The sequence below is a fragment of the Onychomys torridus genome, chromosome 20, assembly GCF_903995425.1.
Source record: "Onychomys torridus chromosome 20, mOncTor1.1, whole genome shotgun sequence".
Taxonomy (NCBI): domain Eukaryota; kingdom Metazoa; phylum Chordata; class Mammalia; order Rodentia; family Cricetidae; genus Onychomys; species Onychomys torridus.
Window position 1 is genome coordinate 12,464,744 of NC_050462.1, and position 19,384 is coordinate 12,484,127.

The 19,384-nt window shown below is 39.8% G+C and overlaps 1 long non-coding RNA gene across 2 annotated transcripts in view; it reads right to left on the reverse strand.

Moving 5' to 3' along the window:
* Window positions 1-12,868, reverse strand: part of LOC118571048 — a 60,150-nt gene extending 47,282 nt beyond the window's left edge. For both annotated transcript variants that reach the window (XR_004943284.1, XR_004943283.1), the window contains exon 1: window positions 12,811-12,868. This is a non-coding gene — a long non-coding RNA (uncharacterized LOC118571048). The remainder of the gene's footprint in view (window positions 1-12,810) is intronic.
* Window positions 12,869-19,384: the final 6,516 nt, after the last annotated feature.

Below are 19,384 nucleotides of genomic sequence, written 5' to 3' on the forward strand. Positions count from 1 at the left end.
AACTGTAAAATTATTTTTGTTGCTACTTCATAACTATAATTTTGTTACTGCTATGAATCAGTGTAAATGCTTGCTATGCAGGAGGTCTGATGTGAAAGATTGTTTGACACCCCACAAAGGGGCTGTGATCCACAGGCTGAGAATCATTGCTGTTTTCAGCTCCAAAGTAAACACCACTGTCTCCAGGTTAATTTACTCCGACTTTAAACTTGTAATTAGCTATTTAATTCAATCTTCTAAATAGAACCCATTCCTGTAGGAGACCATGAGACACAGTAAGACAGGGTAATATGGAAAACATTCAAGGTCAGGTGTCTTAGGATTCAAATTCTACATTCTTTTCACTAAGTCCAGACGATCTTTCTTTCTTAGAGACTTAAAAGGTGTTGTGGCAAAGAGCAGGGAGGAAAGCCTTTCCTGGAAATTTTTATCTGTCATCATGAAGAGATGACATAAAATTTCCCCAAAATTCAAACAGAAAAATAGAAAATGCTGCAATAATAAAAAAAAATACCTATATACTTGCCTGATGGAAATGATGCCAATAGACCAGTGATAAATTAAAATATCAACCATTTCCTTTTCATTTCACTGAAGCAGCTTAGCTGTCTCCTTTGTCCAACTGTGGTACTGGTGGGTGTCACAAAGAGTGAACATTCCTGATTAATATTGATTTCACCTATTCCTCTGCAGCAAGTAACTCATGGTGTGAAAAAAAGTTCAAGGGGATTCTAACCAAGGAATTCAAGCAACAGCCATTTTGGCGAAAATGCCCCTTTCAGATGGAATAATTGTGTACTGAGAGAAATGGAATAATCGGGTCTTTGAAAAATGTTATTGTGAATATACAATGTACAGGAGCTTTTTAACAATCATGGAACTTTTCTTATTCAGTAACGGTGAGTGATAGCCCATCTTTATCTTTGACAAAGCTGTGGGCGCTCATTTCGTTTAATGACTCGCTCAATTACAAAACAAAGAAGTGACTCATCGAAAATCACTTATTAGACGACAACAATGAGAACTGGAGATCTTATTTTTTAATGTGCGTTTCATCTGCCTCTCATGTTTATGACCAGAATTTCATAACACCTTCACCAATTGCTGGTGCTCTCATAATGCTTCTGGTGGAAGTTTGACTAGAAACTTCCACCAGAATTACATAGTTGTTTCCATTTACTAAATCATGGGGAAAAGATTCAGCCAATTAAATGAATGTCTTTATATTCAACAGTATGGGGAGTTATATGAGTTCATCCTTAAATATGTGTTCTCTATTATAAGTCTCAGAGTAGAAATGAGTATATGTGCATGATAATAAAGCATTAGCTCCTGATTAACTTATCCCCAAAGTTTTATTGACTACCCACTCTGTGCCCCACACGATAGTAGATGGTGTGGATTCGACCAAATGAATTATGAGCCTCCTCGTCTAATTGGTAAGTCAAATTGGAAAACAAAGCCTCAGTCACTTGAGATTAAAAATAGCAGTACAGGGCTATTTACGTTCGCAGAAGGCTGCAGAACCTAGAAAGATATCTATACCATAGCAGGCTCTTGACAAATACCTGTTGGCTGGCTAAACAAGTGAATGAAACTTTGCTGTACCAGGAACACAATGGAGCAGCTTCTGGACCTGTGCAGGGCACATAGTGATGGATAAGGAAGTGATGCCTGGCCTGACGAATATTTATTTCTAGAATATTCTGACCTCATTCAATATGAGAAAGGAAGGGAGAGAAGGGGAAGGGAGAGGGGTGGGGTAGAAGGCTGGGGAGGAGAGAGAGAGAGAGAGAGAGAGAGAGAGAGAGAGAGAGAGAGAGAGAGAGAGAGAAGGTGCCCTGGATTTTTCACCTGTGGGGATATAATTATTGGATCCTTTTTCCCATGTGGCAGGCTCTCAGTTGGAATATGGAGAAAAACACTGTTATTTTTATGCATATGTCACTGGGGCCCTGAGATGCAAAGTGCTGTACTTGGATTTAAGTGGTTGAGAGCAGAATGGGGCCAGCAAGTTCAGCATCCCCCCACACTGTATCACATCTCACAGAAGGTATGAAGGGAAAGTCTTTTTCTACGTGAAGGCAGACCAGCCAATTTTGATGGCAGCAAATTAAAGGCTAGACTTCAGATAACAATGGAGTAGATCTGTATGCCCATGGTGGATCCTTCATAAATGAGTCTGTAATGATCTCTCCCCAGAGGTCAGCCCTTATTATCTCATATACACTAAATACAATGGGAGACACAAGCCATTACAGACATAGCTGCTACTGTAAAGGATTAATGATCCCCCAGTTAAAACCCCGTTCATAAGACGAACTTCCTGAGAATTCATTTTACTACAGCATCTCAGGGAATCTATGCCAGAGACTCTTGCCTTGCTTCGCCGATGTTGCCTTACACAATGAAGAATCCAGTAAAAGAAAAGTTGATCCCTGTCTAAATATTTGCTGTCTTTTAAAGCTGCCTTGGAATAAATTAAGTCTTTCTGCCTACACCTCTGAGAGTGGAGCAGGAAAAAGCAGGGCAAGCCATTATTGTGTCTCTGCCTACCGGGCCCTCTGCCTTGCTTTGTTCATGGGTTTATGTTTTGCCCCGTTGTCCTTCTGCCAACCTTCTGGGTAAACTGAACAAAGCTCTTCTCAACTCCTGATCCCAAGCTACTCAATGATGCCAAGAAGAGTGAAGTCCTGGCTAGAGGCTGTCACCACAGGAGTTGGCCTTGGCTCTTAGTGTGACACTATACTGCTACTAAGGAATGCCTCCATTTGCATCTCCTCTGCTCCCTGCTCTGTGCTGGTCTTCAAAGCAGATGCTACACACGTATCTGTAGAGCTCTGTCAGTGCACTGATGGCCATCTTGCTTCTTACTGTCAGAGTACCAATGAAACTTAGAGGTAGATTTCAATTCAGTTTACCCACTGACACATTTAGCTTCTCTCCTCCCATCTTGGAAGAGGGAGGTAGCCTCATTTTCCTCTAAGAACCCTCTTCTAGCTCTAAGTAGCTGTGTAGGCAACGTGTGTCTCTTCTGCTTCTATTTCCTTCCAAGCAGCTCTCTCTGGAGCAGCCCGACTTCTCAAAAGTCTTCCTTTGGTCCTAGCACCTCTTGCAGTAACCACCCACTCTCCTTCTTTGACCTCAACACCGGACTAGTGGAGTCCATAAGCTGCCTACCACTGCTGACTCAGTTTCCTCATCATGTCCTTATTCCATCCCTTTCCACTAATTCACTCTTTCCGAGATAACTATAAACTTTGTCTCTCACCAAAGCCTGATGCCACTTCAGCCTGTCTTTCACTACTTGTAACTGAGTGAACCTTGACCCTGGGGCCCCACTCATCATAACATCCATTTTTGCTTGGTTCTCTGTTATGGCTCCTGTCTAAGTCCTTTTTGCTCCACCATGTATTGGCATGCTCTCCATTCTACAGATCCCTTAAAAATGACAAAGGTGCCAACTGTGGGGTGACACACTTCCTCATGATCGGATTCATTCTCTTATGGGTCAAGGCATCCACGGCTGGTGCGAAACAAACACCAGCTCCTCTACCCAGTAAAGAGTTGAGAAGCAGAAATGCAAAAGGAAAGGCTATGCAATGATAATAATTTCAGGTCAATGTGTTAATGCCATGGTGTAAATGCTGAGATAAGAAGCAGATTTTAAGAAAACTGGTCTTTAAAGTTTAGATTAAGCTTCATTATTCAAATGAATGTCTATGCATTCATAATCAGGTACTTATGTTGACTTCCAGTTAGCTTAAGATTCAGTATAGCTTAACAAGATTGAGGCATAATAACAAACAACAAGTTTTGCATTTCTTGCTCATCTTAAAATTCCCAGAACTCCATTAAAAATAACTGTAAGTGTTGTAGTGGTGTGTGTGTGTGTGTGTGTGTGTGTGTGTGTGTGTGTGTGTGTGGTTTGAAAGAACTGCTAAGTATTGAGAATCACGAAAAAAAAAAAAATGAGTTTCAGAAGGGTCAATTTCACATGGAAATGTGAAGCAGAACGAACAGGCAGGATGAGCGAGGAGGAAGTCACAAACCATGGACGTGCACTGGCTCTGATCTGGAGTCTGTGGCAGTGTGTGAAGGAGCCCCCTGAATTTTTTAATAAGGGAGTGGCATATTCAGTTCTGAAGTCAGCAAATCTGACTCTGAGGATTGCATTAAACTTTATAGATAAGGGGGAAAAGATGAGAAAGTAAGCAGGTTTTAGTGAGGAAAAATGTCTTAGCTGTCTAGTGACAAGGAGCATAAAATCTGCCACCCACACGACTCAGGATTCTAGTTCCATGTTCTTTTTGTATACAAAAGAGTATTGTTCATTATTATGACACTGACACTCAGTTCAAATGATTGGGATATATGACTGACTTTCCCTTATTCATATGTACCCAAGGGCATAGTCTACTGGTTGGTTATAATTCGTACTGTGTGTGTGTGTGTGTGTGTGTGTGTGTGTGTGTGTGTGTCTGTCTGTCTGTCTGTCTGTCTGTCTGTCTGTCTTTATGTATGTATGTATGTATGCATTTCCCATTGACCCATATCATGTTCATATTTGAACTAGACAAACAAACATCCAAATATGTTTACATATATATCTGAATTCCTAGCTTTAACTTGAAATCTTTAAAAGCTTTGGCCCAAGACAATGCCAAGGTTTTGTTTTAAAAGCAAAGCCATTTTAACAGTGACAACCTATCTTCACAAAGAGCAGTTGACATTTATGAAGAACTGTTTATCAGCACCATCTCCTGTATAACTCTATTCATGTGAAACATGCGGCCTTCTGGATGGGGATGGAATGTGTGTCAGAACTGAGCTACGTCAGTGACATCTGATATCCACCCAAGCCCCCTCTTGGCATATACAGAGTTTTGCTGCCTTCACTCTGCAACTGGCATTTCTGCAGTGTTGGTGTTTATGAGTGATTTTTCAATTCTGTGTGGATCCACGGATGCCTCATTTGTATATAACAAATATATGAGTAGCCTCACTGGCTCATGTGGGCATGTGTTAGTTAAACATCTCTTCTCTTTCTGGACCCTGTCTGACTGGTGGTTAGCAGCGTGAACTTAGTTTTTTCATGAAGTTCTTATTTATTTTCTTCTTTTTCTGTCTTCCTTATTATTATTTTTTTAATCTCTCATCTACATTGCTGGGAGTGGAACCTAAGATCTTTCACATGATAGGCTGGTAGTCAACCACTGAATCACACTTTCTCCAGACCCTGCAATCTTTTTTTTAAGGGGAGAAAAGGAGAAAACTGCATAAACTTGTGGTTGTTAAGTTAAATGCTGGCTCACATGTGCTTTCTCCTATGGACCTCTGATGCCAAACACACAGTTTACTTTCAGCCACACTGAGTATTTAGGTGTTTTACAGAACATGATACACAGGTGCAGGAAAACAACATGAAAATATAGCCCTGTGCTGAGAGACTGAGAGATGGTCCCAGGAAGAGGATGTGAATGAAGAATCTCTGGATGATCATAGACAACTTGTTAATTTTTTTTCATATTTTGGTTAATGTCAACCTTTTGCTGAAACATTTCCTGACTCTAACCACCCAAGTTTGTTATCACTTCTATATTCATAGGGACAGTCAGTCTTTTGACTACAGCAGGGACTATGATGCTCTAAATCTGTCTTGATATCCTATCCATATAAGTGTTCACAATTATGTCTCCCCCCACTCCACACCACTGCCACCAGATTTGTTAATATAGACTGGGTGCCCCATAAACACACACACAATCAGTATATCATTGTGTGAACTCAGTTTGAATCACAGATTAGATCTCATAGTAGAGCAATGCTTAAGAAAGAGAATGCATGTGAATTTCAAGGTGCCTGAAATGGCCAACATAATGATTGGCAAAGGCTCCATTATAAGGACAAACTAAGGTCCCTATATATCTTTGAACATCATTTTTACCTTCTCTGACTGCAGAAGAAGCTCTACACTGACATGAATGTAATGCATGAAGCACAATGAAGGGTCCAAACAGAACTAGGATCAGCTGTCTCTTCCTTGAAGCTTTTCTAAGACTCAGAACAGCCTTGGCAATGGTGGTACAGACACGTAACCACAGTACTGAGGAGGCCCTGGGAGACAGAGGCAGAAATATTGCCATAAGTTCAAGGCCTGGTCAACATAGCAGGAACCTGTCTCAAAGAACCAAACCAACAAAAAACAAGAAAAACAAAGGCCCTCCAAGCCAGCATCAATACCCATAACACAACACTACAGACATCAGTGGTGTGCTCAGAAGGTTGAGCATGGTCAAAAGAAACTAAGATTTGGCTTAAAATCTAGGGCATGTTGCTGCTAGATAAACATAAACACGAGTCTTTGACCTTTGTTTGTTTGTTTGTTTAATCACCCTTTTCTTCCCATCAATTTTCTGTACATAATTCTGTAGATGGAATGAACATTGGTACCTGCCCTACTACCTGCTTCCCACAATCCCCCGGGAAAGATGGTTTACCTATTTATCCACCTTTGTATTTATTTTGAGATTTGTTTCAGGAATGGCACAAAGGGAACAGATGTTAAAGTATCTTGTTTGGTCTAGCAAATCACAGAAGGAGAGGATGTCTCCCATCGCTGTAGAAAAAACCTACCATGTTTGCTTTCCTGTCTTTGTTATCTTCTTCTTTGAATTTCTTGAACCTCCCTAAATGCAGTGGGAAATAATGTTAATTAATCAGCACAACACTGAGCCAGTCCTCCAGAGAAAAAAAGCTATATAGCTCCAGTACAGTGGTATCTCTATTATCTCATAGGAACTAATTTAATGGGGACTTCATTCCTTGGTTATGTGGATGATGAGACAGTAGGCTTTCATATTAGATACATATCACACAAAATGAGTTTAATTCTTAAGGGTATATTGTTAAGACATTCTATTTAATTTTGGTTAAATAAAATAATACAAAAAAAAACAGGGACAGTGACTTCTAATTGTATTTTTTATTCATTTCCCACCTGGGTATAACCCAAGGCCTCTGCTATAAATATTAAAAGTAAGACCATTGGGTATATGCCCATCTAAAGAGTTGTATAGGTGGTTCCTGAGATAGATCTCAGCTTCCTGAGGAACTGCCACACTGATCTCCATAGCGGCTGTACCACTCTCACCAGCAATGAATGACTGTTCAGGTTTCCCTACATCTACACCAACATCTACACCCTTTGTTGTATTGATCTTTACCATTCTGACCTGGGTAAGATAGAATCTCAAAGTGGTTTTCATTTGCATTTCTCTGATGGTTAAGGATGTTGAGCGTTTCTATAAGTGCCTCTCAGCCATTTGTGTTTTATCTTTTGAGAACTCTTTGCCTAGTTGTATAAGCCGTCTTGTTAATTGGATTACTTGTTTTCTAGATGTTCAGGTTTTTTAGTTCTTATATGCTTTAGTTAGCAAGTCTTTATCAAATGTATAATTGGTAAAGATCTTTTCCCATTGGATAAGGAGATGAGGAGGATATTGGAGGAATTGGGGGAGGGAAAAACATGATCAAAATACATTGTATGAAATTTTTTTCACCAAAAAATAAAAAGAAACATCACATATACAATGTATAAAAGTTATTATCATTCAATTCTTAAAAAGTTGTTTTGTCATTTTATTTTTCTAGTAATTTCACTTTATTCTATTTGAAGAAAGTATCAAATTATGGTGAATTTTATTAGAGACAATAGGAAACAAAACAAGATAAAAAATAATGAAAGGTCCTCCCTAGGAATTCCAATACCCAGGATGGCATGTGAGGTACAGAGTAACCTCAGGCATTCTAGCTCTTCCACAGTGAGCCATGAAGACAAGTGACTTGAGTGTTCTGTGACCTTAACTGTCGAATACACAAAAGGATATCTGTATATCAGAGTCTTTGGGGTATACTTAATAAGCACTGCTCTTGGAATTCATTTCCTCAGTTGTACAGCAGACAATAATGTAAATGTTACAAGTTACATTAGAAACTCAAACAGCTTGTATAAACTGGTGCCTGTTTAGTGCCCAGTAAAAACCCCAAATTAGCTACTACTATGACTACTATTATTATTGTTACATAACAATGATTATTATTATTATAAGTGTCATATATAGCAAGTATTCAGTAGAATTAACATTCATATTTTCTCATTTGTGCAGGACATTCTGAAAATAGCATATTTTGTGGCCTTAACGCAAATCTGGACACTGAACCTCAGTAGGCAATGCACAATGCTCGGGACCCTGGTATATCATCTGTTTCTAACTGGACATGTGTCCTGCATACTTCTGAGAAGATTCTCCTCTTGGATGTCTGTGTGCTAAATAAAGGAGTTATAGGTAGCCATTGGCAGCTACATTACAGGATACCACAGAAGAGCTCCGCTGGCCCATGTAGGGAATTTATGGAGACACAAAGCCATCTAATTTTTACAAGCTGTTAAATACACTGCATCTCTTCAAGATCTCTCTTAGAACAAAACTCATTGATAGGGTAGTTGATATAGAAAAAAAAAATTTTTTGAGACAGGGTTTTACTGTATAGTCCTGACTAGACTGGAATTCACTCTGTAGACCAGGTTGGCCTTGAACTCACAGAGAACCATCTCCCTCTGCCTAGGGTCAAAGGCTGTGCATTGCATTTAAAAAGACTAAGAAAAATGTCTGTACCACTGCAATGTTGACAAAATGCAGTGATCTGATTGGTTCTTACAAACTGTGGGCCCGTCCTTTTAGTCCCATCCCATGGGAAAACAAGGCAGTTAGCCAAACTAGACAGGGTTATCTCTCTTTTAATCCCTCCATTTCTTGGAAGGGCTTTTCTGTGGCATCCTGTAACATGGTTACTCTAGAATTCTTTACTTACTGCACACACATCCAAGAGAAATTACAAAGTTGTTGAAACATGAATCCCTAGTGAGGGTGTACCTTAAACTGGAACATTTCATATCTTCAATCTTCCTCCAAGTTTTCATAAAAGATAAAGGAAACTATATCAGAAGAAAGTATCAGAAATACCGTCTGACTAATGAAAAGCTTTCAGCCTTGAATACAAACCTTTGTGAGAAAAATACAATGGACAAGTAAGAAGAAATATATGGATAGGATATTGGTAGAAAAAAATGCATCCAAACAAGAAGGAGAATATTGGGAAAGCTGTTCAAAAGGCTACAGCTTGTGTCTAAGGCATAGCAAGATTCAAAGCCCATAGCCATAAATGAAAACTGGGGTTTTAAAAAAATGGAGACGCTGACAGACATTCCTAAATGGCCCCAGGCTTAGAGAGAGGTTGCCTTTGAGGATGTTGGACGAACCCCACAGAGAGCCCAGCAGGCACCTTCAGCAGCTGAACTAACCTCACCCCTTGGCCCAGTTAACCATCCAAACTCTGGGGAGCACTCCAGAGGGCAGGCAGAGACTGCACTGTTGGAATAATTTCTCCAGCTGCTGCCTGTGCCGACAATCTTCTCGGCTCAGTACTTGATCCCCAAGAAGAGGTCAGTGACCTTTCTAAGGGCAGCCCAGCAAATGTTTTCAGTCACGCACACCTTTGTGTGGGTGAACCATGGGTTCTGACTTGAAAGGCTCTGCCAGCAAAGAGGGACAGAGAGGCAGGGCATTGGGCATTGCAACTGAGTAAGAGGAGGACGCACCTGCTCACTGGAAGATGCCAATGCTGAGGGCAAGCAGTGCCTTTTCATGATTGCCCCTAAAGATTAGCCAGAATGCTCTGAATAATAATGTGTTATGTTGAAAATGTGTATATGGGTTATATGTGTGCATGCAGGCACAAAATAAATACTAGCCACCTGAAAGATAATTATTGATGTTACTGACCTTTAACCACACACTAAGCATTGTTCTTAGGTTCACTGTACTATTTAATTTCTATTGCTACATTATGAGAGTGCTGGTGAATATCCTCATTTTATAGGCAAGGAAGCAGGTTGAAAAAATCTTCATAGAGCTAATGAGTAGAACAAGGATTCAAACTATGAATGTCAATTCTAGTTTAACCAGTACATGTGTGCACATGTTAATGAGCAATGTTCTCTTTGGGTCACACACACACATTCACACACATATGCACGTACAAACACATACACACAGACAGACACACAGATACACACACACACATATGCACATACAGACACACAGGCACACATACCATCATTCTAGTTCCATACCAAGGAAACCAGGACCCCCCCACCTCATGCCAAGTTTCCATTCTTCTGGTTTAACACAATCCATGTACACAAGATTTGAACCAAGAAATCAAACATAGCAGTTAATTTTCAGAGGACAAAAGTGAAAAGAAAATAGAACCTTGAAGTGTGGAACATTTGCCAAAGATAGTGATGAGGAGCCAAGAAGAAGTTTCCCTGTCTCTAAGATACTGATAACAAAACTGCAACCTCCTAAAGCCCCAAAGAACTGTTCAATAAATTTTTGCAAACTTACAAGGAACTCATTTCTACTTTCTGAGGATCATCACCTAAAACCCCTGTGTAGAGAAATAGGTTCAGGTCTGTGACCATCATTTACAAGTCATCCATTGTTTGCCCATTCGTGGTTCATAACTCCATGTTTTTCCAGTCTGTATTTTTCAAACTTAAATAAGTGTCTGATGTGTGTGCTAGGATGCTGGGCATTAAACTATCTGATGGAACACAGGAGACATTCCAAAAAGGTCCATCAGGGTCCAGAGGGGAAGGTATAGCAAGCTTATTTTAAACACCAGCTTTACTCAAAGAGAAAGACATTGAAATATTTTTTTAAGCAATGAAGTACACATGATAAAACTAAAACAGAAGGCCAAATCCAAACTCCAAATTTGAAATGTCCCACTTTGGGGCAACACCCCCAAGACCTTGAAGTCACCCTCCCCTTCTGTTTTTATTACTTCCTGAAAGATATGCACAATTCATGAAAGCAAAGGCACACATGTTTGTCCTGCATCATGGACCACTGGGATTCACAATTAGAAAAGACACAGATCAAGGTGGACTGTTATCTTTATACAACATGAGCAACGGCAATGGTCCATCTTTTTAGTTCCAAGCTCATCCACAGCTTATCAGCCTAATGAGCCCTTGGGGACCCCAGCAGCTGAAGGGGACTTCTTTCCTCCTTTACTCCTTCTCATCATGGACATGCTATGGTCTGCATTTTATTCAACTATTTGATCTCCAAACAAAGACATTTTCCTAGCACTTTTTAATTTAACAAACTAGAATAATTATAATAATAATAGTAACTTTTTAAAAGATTGCATTTGCATTCTATCACTCCAAACCTTGCCCTGACATTCAACTACCCTGCAAAATTATCTTGAGAGCCCAAACACATCAGGTAAACAAAGGTAAGGCCTTTTCCTTACAGCAGTAAGTGCACCCACCAGAGTGCAGTTCCAGAGTGCAGTGGAGCTGGCCTTCTCTACCTTCTGAATAGATCAATATACAAGGTGGTGTTGCCAGAGGCAAGCAGAGAATTAACTCCGAAAAACTTTTTAACTTATTGATCCTGAGCCTTACTTTAGAAAACAAATGAGTATCCAGCCCTCCTTGTGGATCCTACAGGACATTTATAAATAGAAAATCTTTTGTCAGCCTTGACAAATTGGCTAGAGGAGCTGTCCAACTGCTGAAGCAGAAGGGACCACAGACCTTTGACAAGATTCTAGGCATACTCACAGTGTGGGCATCCATGGGCCTTCAATTCATAATTTGCCTTATAAAGCTTCAGGGAAAGTCTCTGTTATTTTTACACTGCACCCTTTGTTTAAGGTATGACCTAATCCAAAAAGAAATATCTAAAGGATGCTCAGAGACTACACAACAAAACTCCAAGGTAAGATAGCTTGTGTGTAGGCGCTAACTCCAGCAAAAGCAGCTCTGTAAAACTGACATCAATAGCTGTGAATTTGGACACCAGCTGGGGAACCTTTGATTCATTCATAATGAGTAATGTTCTCATCAAATTAATCTGACATATCTCAGAACTTCAGTCTCCCACCATAAATGTGACAGTATTATTTTCATTTGTCCCAGGTGACTCGTATATAGAGATCTAACCTTCCTTAAAAATGTAATCAGCATGAGTGCAAACTTATGTTATTTATCCACATTTCACCAGTCATGGGGGGATTCCCTAAGTCTACTGCTCAAGGAGAAAAGCCAACTTGTTTTGTTCCACAAGCTCTCATTTACACGAACTTAGAGGTGTCTAGCACAGCAGAGTGAAAGGTCACATGGTCAAAGATCAACATATGATTTGCTTTGTGATGTTGTCTTGATGAAGTGAGCTTTACTCAGTATGGAGGGTGGCTCATACTTACCACTTAAGAAATAAATCATAAGTTAACAGAACACAGTGAAATTGAACCTCAATGTCTTGCTCTCACAGATCAAACAATAATACACATTATGTACAGATATCCATAGGCAATGAATTTTTTTACTCCACACATTTAGTTTCTAATAACCCAAGAGTTGTCACAAAAACATTTTGCAATTCTTCTGCTATATTCTGTTTAGGGGGTGGTGGGATGGCAGCAGACCAGTTCCACGCTGTGTAGAAGGGGGAACCCATTTGAGTTGACAAAATCCACCACAGTAATCCTTAAAAGTGAAATTTCCGTATCCTGTAATCAGGAGTTGCCAGGCATTTGATTAAATACCCCAGGCATTGGATCCCCAACCAACTTCCATTTCTGCCCCTGATGGGCAAGCCAGAAAAATTAAACAAAAAAAAAAAATCCTGAAGAAACAAAATGCGTATTTTAATATAGAAATGCTTTTACCTGCCATCCTGCTGTGAATGAAATGGGGCGAGCTCTCAAAATGTTTGTCAGCTTAACTCGCAGTTGGTGGCACGGTGAAAACATTGCCGGGCAGCCTGATTGTTGCTTCTGTCCTTCAACTGCCGGGTGGGATGCAATAGAAGCATCAAAGAGGAGAGGGAAGTCCAGAAAGACCCCAAAGGCTGACGAGCAGCAAACAAAGGAAACGTTTCTAAGTCAAAGACAGTGATTTTGCCATGTTGGCATCTCAGATCGCTTGCACACTAAAGATAAGGATGCCTCCATGAATTGCCACTTCCCCCAAACTGCTTAGGAAATATTCAACTTGAAAAAGTCATGAGACACGCTTAACCTTAGTCTAGAAAGAGAATGGATGCATCACACTGCTTAGACATAGATAACAAATAATCAGTATCTTATGAGAGATTCCAATTTAATGTTTTTTGAGAGTTGTGAGATAAATGTTTTCATTTTGATCCATACAACACGCATGTCTAGTGAAGAGAGCTAGAGACTGGTGCATTCTGGACTGGGTACACAGGTATCTGGAACTGTATCCATGTCTACTTCCTGCATTATCTCACCCTTGGTGGTTGTAATTTTATTCTCATAAAGATATTCCATTGTTGCAACAGTATGCATCTGGTTATCACTCGTTGCAAAAATCTTTATTTCTCATTTTAACCTCAGAGCCCTTGAAAACTGCTATTGTCTTTGGTCACTTCAAAGAATTTATGCACCAATCATTCAACTTCAGCAAGGAAGAGAAAATAGCATGCTCTTTCCCCCAGAGAGATCTACTGTATACCATTTACACTTTATTTATATACCTTCAATGATAGTCTGAGTCATAGCTAAAGAAGATGGAAAAGAGTAAAAACAATTTGATTTAGATCTAAACATAATCATTAAATAGACTAGTTTTAAACATCTCAAAAGAGTCACAGTTCAGACAAAGCATATGAAGCCTGACGGGACAGTGATGAAGTCAACTGCAGTTTCATCGCGCGTGATAAAATCTTACCGTATCGAATGGGAAATCCAAAGATTTTTCACTTTCAACTATTTTATGTGTTATTCTGTGCTCTTCAAACCAGCTGTCCTGCACAGAACAGGGATATGGGAACAATCAGGATCAGGACACTGTCTAGTTTATCCAAGTTTTAGTAAAGATTGTACACAGCCTTTAGCATTTCATCCAATTTAAAAGTTTAGTCTAAGGAAAAGAGAATAAGACTTTTTTCACTGGCCAATTTTTTAAAAAAAGCAATGCCAGCTAGGTGGTGATGGTGCACACCTTTAATCCTAGCATTCAGGAGGCAGAGCCAGGTGGATCTCTGTGAGTTTGAGGTCAGCCTGGGCTACAGAGCAAGTTTCAGAACAGCCAGGGCAATACAGAGAAACCTTGTCTCGAAAAACAAAACATAAAAATCAAAAACCAAATGAACAAAAATAAATGACAAGATCATCACATTCGAATTGGCATGCTTTTTGTATTTTGATAGTTTATAATCAATTTCTGATTGCATAATATAATTTAGATATATTGCTTTCTAGCTAGATTAAAGTAGTAGTTTGGCCATTTCCTGCTTTTAAGCCTGAATCATCTCCCTGAATCATCAACTCTGCCCAAATTCATTATAAAAAGTTCCCCGTGCCACTTCCCATGAGGAAGACAACACTACAGAACCCAGGCCCCAGGACAGAACACCCCAATCCCACCAGGGGAAGATGAGTGTGCCACCATGTAGGCCAGCAGTCCAGTCACCTCAATTATGCTTTACTTAGAAAACAAGGTGCACATTCTCCATTACAGCTTGCAAAAACATATACATTGAAAGCAGGTTCCACTAGCACACAACATCCTCTAACTCTTGTCATCAATTCACAATAAATCTCTTACCGTGTGGAGAGAGGGAAGAGCTGCAGGCTCATAACAGAATGAGCGATGTGTAAAATGTTCTCCAGTTGACTTCCCACGGGATTTATACTTCCCAAACCAGGAACACCTCAGAGGGAATGCTAAACAATAGAGTAAAGCAACTAAGGAGTTAGGAACAGCTTTGCTTTTTGTTTGTTTGGGTTTTTTTCTTTTCTTTTCTTTTCTTTTCTGTTTTCTTTATCTTTCAACTCAGATCTCCAGAAGAAACTGTAATGTAAACACTAAAAGCCATGGTACAAATTAGATGGGGAAATACAGTTTAAAGCATGAAGGTTAGAGATGGGCTTCTATTTTTACGTGAGATAGTACAAAAAATGGGGTTATTTTCTGCAGAAATGGAAAAGTTATTGTATTCATGTCAGGAATTTAAGAGTGAGACTTCCATATTCCATGATCCAAATATGCCACCAAAAAATTTTTAGCTGAATCAGAACTACAGATAAAAGGTCAAACAATTATGCTTCTTAATAAAATGTACCAAGAAAATACACACACGCACACACACACACACACACACACACACACACACACACTCTTATTTTAAAGCAAATCTATGAAAACTGAATGAGACCAACTTCTATGCTTATGATCTCATTGAATTTCCACACTTATTTGTTTGGCGAAGTTACTGCATTTTTCTGGAAGTAAAGGGTCATGTCACACTTGTTTCCAATCTAAATTTGGTCTCTGTTCCTTGGGTCCTATTTCTTCAGGTCTGAGAAAGAAAATCAATGGCCCCTACTCACCTTTGGAAGAATTTCACTGCCAAGTCTCCACGGTTCTGTGGGATCCAATAATCTGTGGCTCAGCATCGATTTTTCTGTGACACCTGTAGAAACAGCCTCTCTTTCCTTTCTAACAAAATACAGCAATGGAGACGGTGTAGTTCCTGAATGAATTAAATGTCTAGGCTATTAAGCACAACTTGATCTTCTAAAGAGACATGGTTTATGTTTTCTGAAGCTGTTAATGTTGCTTGCTTTTTTTTTTTTTTTTTTTTTTTTTTTGGAACCACTTAACCACCATTTAAGGATAATGTGAGCATCTATTTTGAAGAGACTTTGAAGGAAATATTTTTCTTAAGTTTCTCACAGTTAGTTCATATCACCAATAACACTTATTCCCAACCATGAGGAAATAGACAAATCATAAAAAAAAAAAATCAAAGTCCAAGTTTCAATTTTTTAACATAGCTCCAAAATCAAGTTGTTTTTAATATATGAAAAACTATCACCACACTTTTAAAATTTACAACTTGGAATCTTGGTGAGATAGAGAGAGAGGGTCTGGGAAAGCCTGGTTTGTAGTATGTCAGATCCTGGGAGACAGTGGTTTGTGTTAGGGGGCATGTTTTAAGGCTTAAGCCACCACCTTCCCCCACTTCCCTTGGTGGGCTGAAGTGCAAGACAAGAAAAACACAGACACTAATTCATGTTTCCAGCATCCTTCACACACCTGATTTAAATCTCAGAGGTATCTCAGTGACCCTGGCACACTTCTCTGGGCAAGACTGATAACATTCCCTGCAGCCATCCTGCGCAGAGTGCAAAGGCTGCTGTTCATACACCTCCTCTTCACTGACTCCATGAGCCTGCAAATCTGCAAAACAAAAGCATAGTGTTAACAGAGGCATCCCCTCTGCATTTGTTATCTTCAATAAAATGAGGGGGGGGGGACACAAGGCAGGTTGCTTCTCATGAGGTAGGTGACATCTTGGTTAAAAATGACGTGACCAGGCAGTACTCTGACAGGTTTAGTGTTCAGACCTGACAGATATAAGCCTGCAAGAACCTCCCTGCCATTCATAGTTAAGCTCATGTGAAACCTTTGATTTGATAGCCCCTTCATTAGCTTTTGCAACACTCAGCACTAACCCTTTTGAAGTTCATTATAAATTACCCTACACATGACATTATCGCCAATCTAGGATCCATTTGACTAGAAATGTCGTCATCTCAACCGTTCGTCAAACCTGTGCACATTTTCCTGTTAAAGGATTAGAGCAATCCACACTCCAGTTCTCAAGGGAGAAGTTCCATTGTTTATCAGGCCATGTCTACACTGGCTGAGCAAAGCGCTCTGTTCAGAAGGAGAAGCGCCTTTGGCAGCTAGAGTCCACATAGCTGACCCATGGACGATCGCGAGGCTCTCCTTCACCTGATTACCCATGTGTAATGAGATCACTAAGCATCACATGAGGATGACCCTAGACAACAAAAAGCATGACATGATTGTTGTTCTAATTTATTTACAGGGCAATCATCTAGAATTCAATTCAAGAAGCTAGAAGCACATGTGTGTGTACATCTGGCACAAATGATGGCTATTGGTATGGAAGCAATTCATGGCTCCGTAGTGAGCTTGACCATGCTCCTTCTTTCTAAGCAAGACATCAGTGGCTCCATCTTTTCTAAGTAGTTAGGATTAAGTTTAAAACCTTATCTTTTTATTTACACAGGAAAATCTTCACAAAAGACAATTTAAAAAAAAGAAAGAAAATGGGAAAAAGGTATTCAATATTTGGGGTCAATATTTACACTCTGATGAATTGTGCTGTTAAGAATTAGTACCAAGTCTGGGTGGATTCTCTTCTGGTGATGGAGCAGGCTAGAATTGTCCTGAGTGCTGAGATTCTTTCAACCGGTTTTTAGAATAAGAAGAGGTTTAGCAGAAATGTACTACTAATAACTATAAAATTATAGGCTTCCCCTTAACCCACCCAAACACACTCCACCCTGTGACATAACAGATATAACAAATCATCTTTGGAATTTTGCCAACTTTTCCCTTTGGTGAGGTGGCAGAGTTGGCCCAAACTCTCTTAAAGCTGCCTTGCCCCACGTGAGAATCCAGTCTGATTCTTTGGCAAAAACAGAAGTGAAGACTTAAATGTGTGGGAATCAATCAGACCTGTAAGTTATCAGATATCCTACAGTATCTTCCCAAGACAAATTGTCAAAATGAAATGCTATATCTGGGCTTCCTAATCACTTGACCTTTGCACATAGGAATATTTCCCACTTTCTGACATGTCAAAATTCAGAAGTGTGTGTGTGTGTGTGTGTGTGTGTGTGTGTGTGTGTGTGTGTGTAGCATGCACATGCTCACCAGAATATATAGAGGTTAGAGGTTAACATTAGATGCCTTTCCTTCATCACTATTCACCTTAGTTTTTGAGAGAGGGTCTCTCACTGAACTTGGAGCTTATTAATTTGACTAGACTAGCTGGTCAGCAAGCCTCAGAGTTGCCCTTGTCTCTGCCTCTCCATCACTGGGATTATAGGCCCATGTTCAGATTATGGGCCCATAGTCCACACTAGCTTTTTCTGTGTGCTCTGGGCATCTGAACTTGGATGCTCATGTCGCAAGCACTTTGTTGACTGAATCATCTATCCAGATCAAGATTCAGACTTTCTAAATAAATTTTCAGCCTCTGACTTCATTGTGAAAATCATGCCATTTATGTTACATAAAATCCCCTTTGGCTAGGTGCAAAATTGTAATTTCACACAGTGGCATGCAACCTATTGGTTGACCAACTTTTCACTTACCACTCCAATGAGATAAAGCCAGAGAGTTCTAGCCCAGTGGTTCTCAACCTTCCTAATGCTGCGACCCTTTAATATAGTTCCCCATGTTGTAGTGACCCCCACAAACATAAAGTTATTTTTGTTGATACTTTATAACTGTAATTTTACTACCATTATGAATTGTAATGTCAATATCTGATATGCAGGATATCTGCAGCCCCTGTGGAGGGGTCTTGACCCAAAGGTTGAGATCCACTGTGCTAAACTACCTAAAAGTTGTCATCGTCACTGACGTGCATCTAACAGGAGTCCATTTTACGTCTTCTCCTATATAAAGTTCCCAGAGCTTTTTGCATAAAATGCATAAATAAACCCTCTATCACTGCCAGCATGGTCACCAACTCTTGGGAGCAGATCAGGGGCATGACAGGAAAGCCAACACCTGTACAGAGTACTTGACTCCATAGCAGGCACTCTTCCAAATCTGCATACCTGACCTCCTTTATCCCACAACATCACAATTACACTCACCATGCAGACTAGACAGAGTCACAGAGACAGCAAGTCATTTGCCTGGAATCACATAGCTTCCAGGGGATGGAGCTGGGATTTTAATGGGTGGCTCAACTCCTGCATTATCTATGCTTACACCATACAGAAATGTCTGAGTCATGGGTCACTGAACTGTAAGCTCTCGATTCTCAGAGGCTTACACAAAAAGGTGATCTCTTTACACTGGCTCTTTTCTTTCTATCTGAATGAAATCAGTTGGCTTGGAACTAAATTTGACTCTGATCGGCCCTGACCACCAAGCTTATCTATCTATTTCTCATTCATGTAAAAATGACTAACTAGAGCCTTTGAGAAGACCATTGACCTAATTGTCTCCTATGGAATAAGGCCCCCTAAGGTTGTATCTTGGCTCTGTCTTTGAAAGCTGGATGTGTTATTGTATCTCTTCATGAACTGGATTCTTTGCCTACAAAATACATATATAAATAAATCTACTGCAAATTAACCTATTCTAAATGCTTAACCCACTGCAGACACATTGGAGAAGACTTAGTTTATGCTCATGACAATCAAAAGCTGTCCTTGGGTG